Source organism: Pseudorca crassidens, chromosome 15, assembly GCF_039906515.1.
Source record: "Pseudorca crassidens isolate mPseCra1 chromosome 15, mPseCra1.hap1, whole genome shotgun sequence".
Lineage (NCBI taxonomy): Eukaryota > Metazoa > Chordata > Mammalia > Artiodactyla > Delphinidae > Pseudorca > Pseudorca crassidens.
The window spans coordinates 51,190,328-51,199,770 of NC_090310.1; the positions used below are offsets into that span (position 1 = coordinate 51,190,328).

Here is a 9,443-nt window from a genome sequence, read left to right on the forward strand (position 1 = left end):
TCTGACTTTCCAAATAGTGGACTGGAAACCTCCACTGGAAAATTAGTGGACATCTGTGAGAGTCAATCTGGGGTTGAAGTAAAATTCTGATGTACTGTGAAATCAGGTCAGTGCATTAGGATTATATTTTAATAGTTATGAATGTGCTAATACATTGCTGTTTTTCAGTGCAAATTGGCAACACTCCCAGACTTCGGGAAACTTTGAAGGAAAGAATTTCAAAATTCCTGTCTAACAAATACGTACAAGAAGTCAAAAAAGACATATTAAGAACCTTGTATTAAAGTACACAACAGGGCTTCCCTGGTGGCACAGTGGTTGAGAGTCCGCCTGCGGGTTCGTGCTCCGGGCCGGGAAGATTCCACATGCCGCGGAGAGGCTGGGCCCGTGAGCCATGGCCGCTGAGCCTGCGCGTCTGGAGCCCGTGCTCTGCAACGGGAGAGGCCACAACAGTGAGAGGCCCGCGTACTGCAAAAAAAAAAAAAAAAAAAAAAAAAAAGTTCACAATAAACCCTAGATTTATGAGTTATGATCTTTTTTTAAAAATGAATTTATTTTTGGCTGCTCTGGGTCTTCGTTGCTGCACGGGGCTTTCTCTAGTTGCAGTGAGCACTGCGTTATGATCTTAAATGGGATCTATTTGCACTGAAAAAGGCAACATTGTTCAATGATGCAAGTAGCAAGGAGAAAATTCATAAGGAGAGAAGCTCCTCTTTCTTCTTAGAATTTATGATTCCAGTGAAGTCATTGTACTTCCTCAACTATTTTCAAGATTGCTTATTACAGCAAAAATAGGACAAAGAGATGGGAGGTGCAAAGATTCAGATTTCTGTTGGATAGTATAAAGAACTACTTAACAAGAGGCTGCCTTGAGCATCTCATGAAAACTGGGTAAGCAGAAGTTAGAAAACCATCCTTCAAGGATATTGTAGAAGGTATTTCTTAATTGGAGGAGAAGTGTACTCAATGACTTTCAAGGTCCTTTTGAATTTTAAGATTGTGCTGCTACTTTCTATAAGATAAAGCCAAAAGGAGCCCTAGTTGAATGGCTGGTAAATAGTATGCCTTAGAAATGAATTCTCACTAACAGCATTTGGAATTTAGCAGAACTAAATTTGAGTTTCTGGAACCCACATAGAGGCTAAGGGATGTCACAGAGTTGGATGCGAAAAGGGAGCTGCAGGAGCCTGGCAGGGTTTGCAAATCCACTGCCCCGCAGGGCCAGCAAGTTCTCTGAAGGCAGCTGTAAGATAGTCATGTGGTGGAGGCAAGCCTCAAAAGATACGTATTCAAAATGTAAAACACTTCTGGTTTTCTGTCTTATCAAATCCTTACCCTAAGCCTTTACATTCAGAACACATAGAGATAAGAGAACTCTGAGACAAATGGCAAAGACCACAGAAGCAATCTTCGTTGGGGTACAACTGCGGCCCATTCCCCCTGAACGTTAGCACAGTTCAATGTAGGAGTTTCCCTGGTATCCAAAAGCTTGTGCAAGGCAAAATCATGTTTGCCTTGGTACGCTTCAGTTTAATCCCATCCAAGGCTCATATGTCATGCCACTTCTCCCCTTTTGCATATGCTCCTCTCTAGGATTCCTGACTCTGGGCAGTGTCTCACATATAGGACCTGGTCTTCTGCCTCCTCTGAATCAAAAGTGACCTAAGCCATATCCTCTTCCCTCTGGGCCTTTTATATATGTCACTGAGTGAATTAAGATTTAAAGACAAAAAGAAACATGCTGTGTACCTCTTCCAGAATGTTTGTAAGATAATTGAGTTTTCTTAGAATGCAACACCATTATCACAAAATCATGCTTCTGTAATTGTAAATCCCATGCAGGTGGTCTGCAGTTAGGGGCGAGAGTCTGACAGTTGAAGGTGTGGTCTGGTTGTGCAGCCCACACCCACCAGATAAGTCACCCCCTCTACATCTAAGTATAAAGTTGAAACTATGTAATGGAGAATTATTTAAGAATCTCTTACTACAATCGTACTGGTTCAACAAAATGTATCTATTTCTTCTGTGGAGCAGCTACTGTTCTCTTGAACAAATGCCATGATTGAAACAGGGATAATATTATACTAAAGCTAACTCATTGTTTTCTAAAAGTTAAAATATTTTTCTTTCTTTGGGATTTTATTAATTTTTGACACATTTTCCCTATTTCTTTTTTTTTCAGCTTATTGATTGGAAATTGTATATATATTTAAGGTGTACAATTTACTCTCTATATATTGATATAGATGATTTTATAGAGAGAGAGAGAACATCAAGTTGTACACCTTAAATATATATACCATATATATAGTGAATATATATGTACATTAAATATATACAATATATATAGTGAAGTAATCACCAAAATGAAGCTAGTTAACATATCCATCACCTCACCTAGTTACCATTTTCTTCTATTTTTTTCTCTTTTTGCTTTGTTGTGGTGAGAACACTCAAGATCTAGAAGTTTAAATATTTATTGTCCTTGGGGCTAAGCTTATTATTCGTCCTTATTGAGTACAGCTTTGTTACCTTTTTGGTAAGGAGTGCACTTAAGTGTTACCTTACATATAGACTAAAATAATTTTTTAGTTTTTTGAGGAGAAATACTTTAAAAAATTAAGATGTCAAAAGTCTATAATTCAGTGGAGATGAAGTATGAAGACTTTAAGAACTTGTAATCACAACTGCTAAAATTAATTTACCAGAGTCTTCTGCAAACTAACCAGATATTGCTCTTGAGGAAAATGTATCAGTCTACTATAAAATATTTGGATTTATACCATAAAAACCCAAACACAGGGGCCCTATGGTGGCCATTTATCTGACAAAAACCAGGACAAAACTTATCCATCTGCTTCCACTGGACCAAAGCAGTGGAATAAACAAGGAACCAAGTAATTCCAAATGAGTCCAGTTTCAGGGTTTGAAGTGTTATTAGAACACTCTGAACTGCTTCACCTTACAATCTCTAGTGTTCACAGGACACCAAACCAAAAAGAGAGTAAATCTACATTCTGCCGTTTCCTATGCTCACACATTGTTTTCACTCCAAGGACACTTTTGGGTTTTTTTGTTTGTTTGTTTGTTTTTAATTTTTTATTATTTTTTAATTGAAGTATAGTTGATTTACAATGCTGTGTTGATTACTGCTTTACAGCAAAGTGATTCAATTTTATATAAATATATATATATATATACACATTTTAAAAAATATTCTTTTCCATTATGGTTTATTACAGAATATTGAATATAGTTCTCTGTGCTATACAGTAGGATCTTGTTGTCTCTCCATTCTATGTACACCAGTTTGCATCTGCTAACCCCGAACTCCCAATCCATCCCTCCCCAACTCTCTCTCCCCCTTGGCAACCAGTCTGTTGTTCCCTAAGTCCATGATTCTGTTTTTGTTTCATAGATAGGTTCATTTAGGTTGCATTTTAGATTCCACATATAAGTGATATCATATGGTATTTGTCTTTTTCTTTCTGACTTACTTCACTTAGTACGATAATCTCTAGGTCCATCCAAGGACCATCTTGAAAATACACTATCCTCTCAAGAACAACTACTAATTATGTTTAAAGTCAAGGCAAAAAACAATTCATAGACGGAAAGAACATCCATTTTTTCACACTTTCTCTTCTACCAAGCCTTTTAGCCCAACTGCCAGAGAAGATTGAAACAGAAGTTTCAACTGTTTATGAGCTGTGTCTAACCAATGTTTGGGAGAGAAAATATCACAGGTAGGACTCCCTAACTCACTGGGTAAATGGGGCTTTCAGTGGAAAACAAAAATTGCTTGTAGTCCCTACAGAGGCCACCAACCTCATTTTTGAAACATGGAAGGCAGTGATAAAAGGCATTTGCTTGTTTTTCTCCTCTCACCTCAAACATGCATGTATCACCTCATTCGCAAAAGGGAGAAATAAGCTGAACATTCCACATGCTAACCTTAAAACATACTTCTTAGTTGGGTGGGTGAGGCATCTGGCAAGGCTTCCCGTGTGTCTCCTCCACGGCAGAGGGCTCCTCGCTCTTTAGAAGAAAGAACGGCCCTTCTCTTGGGGCTGGAAAATGGGCAGGAGGCGTCCTGGAGCTGATTCTCTCTACGCTGCCTGCACATGGCTTCCTAGGAGCATTGCTGAAATCCAGTATCCAGACTGCCCTTGCTGAAGTCATAGTTTATTCCCATCTCCCATTTGAAAATATAGAAAAGGAGAGAGATGAAAATACCTGTGGCTGCTATTAAGTAAACAGCATACAGGATAGCAAAAATGGCCAAAGCAAGTGTGAGATCCACAATGAAAATGATCAGCTTTGTCAACATGTCTGCATTTCTCCTAGTTGACAGAAGATATTTAAAAATTCCCAAAGGCATGCACCATGCACTTATGTCTTTATAAGATGTGGGCAGGAAAAAAGACATTTCTAAACATGTTAAAGTGTGTTGTAATTCCCTGAGGATCTACCAGGAGTGCTGCATAATGAAACTTTTGATTTCCCAACTGATACAAAACAGTGGCTAAAGGTAAAGTATGAGATATTGCTTCACCATGAATACGCTAATGGGGAGATGTCCAAGAATTTTATTTCATCCCCTAACTGTGTAACTGATTCACTTGGATTGTAATTTCCAAGGGTAGGAACACACTAATGTTATGCATTTATAACATACAAGGCTATTATAGAAATCTGATGTTTTTCTTGGAAAATTGAAATGTACCAGTCCAGTGTGAAAGGAAAATAAAGCCATTTTCAAACATGGAAACACTCAAAAAGTCTACCTCTCTTGCGTGTATTTGGAAAAAAAAAATACTAGAGGATATACTCCAATAAAACATCTTTACTGAATGTGGAAAACATACACTTTGTATGTAAAAAATTGTGAATTTAACTAAGAGCAATGAAATTAAATCCCAGAATCACAGCTCAGCAGCAGATATACAAGATAATAAATTCAAATTAGAAAAGGAAGTTAGTGGGCTGCCAGAGATAGTCATTAAGAAGACAGTCACTTTCTTGTATTAAATGGTATGATTAGAAAGCGTGATAATCTAAAAACAAAATGGCCAGTATATTTCTTACTTAACAAGGTAAACGAAAGGTAATAAGAGAATCCAAGAAGAACATAAAGTTGAATAATGAAGCCATGGTACTAAAATGAAGCAAACTAAACTGAAGCATGATTCTGAATAAGTGATGGGATATAAGAAACGAGAATCTATTTGTCCTTAATATTCAGAAACTTCTGCTTCAAGTAGCATTAAGTGTGGGATTGCATTTCCAAAGGGTTTAAACACACTGCTTGATTTTACAATGAATATTTTCAAACTCATAATATTCTAAATGCTATCAACTAGTTTTACATTTATAGAAATCTAAAACACAACAAGAATGTTTAAATTACGATAGTGACAGAACAGAATGTTTAGGTTATAAACCTTGACAATTTAAAAGTAACGATATAGCCAAATAAAATTGGGAGGCATACTGAGAGAGATGACAAGAAGTGAAGAAGTATTGATTTCTGTATCTTGCATGTGGAATTCAAGGGATACTGTCCAATAATTGGTGTGAGAAATAAAGATTAGGTATACTTTTAAAAATAATAAGACATAATAATATGTATCCTCACAACTATGTATGCTCTTTTTCACCTAAGGTAGAAATAAATCGCTTCATGATAAGAAATAATAATGATAATAAAGAAGGTCAGTGGGAGAGTTAAAAATACAAATTTAAGAAGATTTGTAAGATAGAATGGGTTATAGAAGGTGTTGCATTCTTTTTTTTTTTTCTTTTTTTTTTTTGGCCTCGACCCACAGCTTGTCTTTGTTCCCCAACCAGGGATTGACCCTGTGCCCCCCTGCAGTGGAAGTACAGAGCCCCAACCACTGGACTGCCAGGGAATTCTCAAAGGTATTAAATTCTTGCTTTTCATGGTAGGAAATCAACAGATACTGTTTAAAATTGGTAAATAACAAACTAGACTAAAAGTTTATTATCTAGACCTGTGTTGTCCAATCTGGTGGCCCCTAGTCATATGTGGCTATTGAACTTCTGAAATGTTGCCAGTCTGAATTGATGCATGCTCTAAGTATGAAGTAGACTTAACATAAAAAAGAATATAAAATATCTCATTCATATTTTTATATCGACTATATGTGAAATAATAACATTTTGGATTGTGGGATTAAATAAAATACATCATTAAAATTATTTTCATCTATTTCTTTTTACTTTTTAAAATGTGGCTAGACTTGTTAAATGTGGTTCACATTACATTTCTATTGGATAGCACTCATCTAAAATTTTAGAGCTAAAAACCAGGAGAACCCAAACTAAAAAATGTTAAAAATAGTTCTCTCTGGAGAGTAGGATGGGGTGGAGTGAAAGATTTTATATTTTCATTTTGTGCCCTTTGTACAGTCTGAATTTTTATTACCAAGTCCATTCAGTATTTAAATAAACATTTACTTACATACAAATAAAGGATAACGTTCAGTAAATAAAGATTATGATATATTTTAAAAGAGTGGATTAGGTGGAGGGATGAGAGATAGAAATGGAAAGAACAAAGTGAGATGAGTAAAGTAGATTAAAATGTGAAAACAACACAGCTTTGAATATGTAGGAAAAGAAGGAAAGGGTTGGTAGGTAATTATAATTGGGAAGGGAGGTTAAAATTATAAAATGTATCATTATTGATCAATAGTGCACTTTTCAGTTTACAGCTCAATTTTACGAATCATTGGGTAGTTTCCTACAGATTAGATTATGTAAAATAATTAGTAGAGGATGGCATTGTGATGTATCTAGCTTTATGCTTAAGTAATACATACATGCTCCAATTTAACAAAGAGAGAGACTCGGTTGTAATGGGTCACTTTACTAAAGAAGCTTGTCCTTAAATAAAAGAACCAGCAAAGAACTTCAGAACTATACATCTTTAAATATTATCTTGTAAATTCAAAGCCTTGATTTTACAAAGCTTCTAGAGAAGTAACAACATCAGGGGAAGAATGTGGGTTTTCTATTATAATTACAATTTAAAAAAATTAATAATATTAAATTTACAAACAGCATTTAATAAAATAAAGTGTATATTCAAAATTTCTCAGACACATTAATTATGTAAAATTAATTTTAGTACTAATTGGAAAAAGTATTGTGAGTTCAGTTTTTTCTTCAAAACAGAGAGTATGTTTTCAGAGGTCACTTTGGGGAAGAAACTTCTCCTCCATTCCATTAAGGATTTGTTCCATCAAAATGTCTGTAAATTTTTCAGAAGGGTGGGCAGAAATGTAGCATTGATATAAACAAACTGTCATTTTGAATCACTGTTTTTAAATTTTCTCCATAGTGTGATTTTACAAAAGAGAGAAATACATTCCACTTTCATTTTTATTTGTCTTTAATTTCTCATTAGAACATCATTTCTTTGGCTATTGTATTTGTATACCATGGCCTATGCTAACAGATTAAATTTCCTCAGTCTTTGACATATTGAGATCTGTTGGTAAATTTTTACAAAAATAATTTATTTTAAAGAATACGTTTTGTTAGGAAAAGGGAAACAGGAGATTAAGGCATTAGAGGACATCAAGAGATTCAAATAAAGGAAGGAATATGGAAAGGGTTGGGCTAAGAGAAGAGTATATAGCAAATCTCACCAGTTCTGCAGGCTTAAAGCTCAGTGTGCCTGGCTAGTGTGAGATCATGAGGGCATAAATTGGAATTGTGGCTTTTTGTGTCTCTCAGTGTAAAAAAGTGAAATGACTTTATATGTAGATTGATATCTGGCTCAAGACTAAAAGAATCAGAGAAATTCTTGTCATCAGACACAAGGATCTCGGGTTCTTATCCTAGAGAAGATTTATGTAGAAATCGTTAGATCTAGAACCAGTCAGAGAAGAGAATAGTGCTTTAACGTATAAAGATGCTTGCTGACATGCATTTTTATTGATGGATAGGTTTCTTCTTTATGAAAATCAGATTTTATTTTGACGGTCAAAAATCACATTAAAAAAAAAAAATCACATTCAACTCTTCATCCTTAGGTACTCCCAAGATACATTTCCAATTATTTAAAACACATTTTAAACCAGCTGCTGTTGAGACTTCAGTCGATTTTGAACTACTGCAGTGTCTCCTGGAGCTAAATCATACATTTAGTATCTCTTACCTTTCAGATCATCAAATCCTATAAGACTTACTATAAATCTCTGCACTTCCACTCCATAATGACCTGGGCAGAAACATTCTGAATTAAATGATGCTATGACTTGATTTATGTACATCTGGACTTTCAACCCAATGGCTTCCCAGCACTCTATCAATCTCCATAAAGTCCTGGTAACATACTTGAAAAGAACTGCAATGCAGTGAGTTAAAAATGAGGCCTGGGTTTTTGCCAATGTTACAAGATAAGAAGCCGTGTGACCTGGCCCATGCGGTGTAGCTGGTGGTGGAGGAGTGATTGTACTCTGGGCTCAGCAGACCCCCGGGAGCTCTGCTGCTTGCCCTCTCTAGTTAACTGCCACAGCCTGAAATGACTTTTTTCCAACATGCCACTGCTGAGAAATGTTGAGAGGAACTTACATGCTTGGACTTCTTTGCTAATTCTTTTATGATGTTAAGTTGAGGCTGATAGAGCATGCTTGCATTTTTACCCTATTAATTTATTCAGATAGGAGCCTCCCTAAGCCTAATATAATATAATTCAATAAGTCTGAGGATTGTTTTATTGTTCCCAATATTAGGTGACCTTCCTCTCTCAAAAGGGATTAAACCATCTGATCCCACTGATATCAGGCTTGACCACGTGGCTTGCTTTGGCCAATGAAATGTGATCAGAAATGCTAGATGCCAGTTCTGAGCAGAAGCTCTAAGAAAAACTGTGTGGTTTCACCATCATTCTTTCCCCACAGCCACTGAGCTGTTAGGTCCTTCAGCTACTCCTTCAGCCTGAGTGGGTTCTGGATAGAAGAGCCAAAGCTCTATGATTGATGTGTAAAATGATGTGTATAGTGTTGTAAGCTACTAAGATTTAGGGGTAGGGCATGTCTCTTATAGTGTAACTTAGCCTAAGCTGACTGACACAATCAGCATCCTTTATAGAAACTGTAAGTACAGTCTGAGCATGAATAAACCAAAAAAGGTCAGCAAAGTCACTCTCTGGCCAATGAGAGTGACAATCTTCTATCTCAAAATCTCTGCATTCCTGGCCTATCCTCCTTGTTTGTCCTTTGGAAAATATTGGAGACTGGGAATACTGCATTCAGGAATGCTAAATGTCTGTACTCGAAGGGCCCTGGTAATCTCCCCTTTTCTTATCAGATTGGAGACAGGTCTGGAGTCCCAAAGTCTGGAGATCTTTCTCTTCCTGTTTCATCACTGATGCCAGCACTAAGCCAGCCACGAAAGACTTCTCAGGCAAG

At 36.3% G+C, this 9,443-nt stretch overlaps 1 long non-coding RNA gene across 1 annotated transcript; it reads right to left on the reverse strand.

Annotated features, from left to right (window-relative positions):
* Positions 1-260: 260 nt before the first annotated feature.
* On the reverse strand, positions 261-4,373 carry LOC137206416 (uncharacterized). The gene is made up of 2 exons (XR_010934646.1): positions 3,955-4,373; positions 261-468 (listed from the first exon to the last, which is right to left on the reverse strand). It is a non-coding gene; the product is annotated as an uncharacterized lncRNA (long non-coding RNA).
* Positions 4,374-9,443: the final 5,070 nt, after the last annotated feature.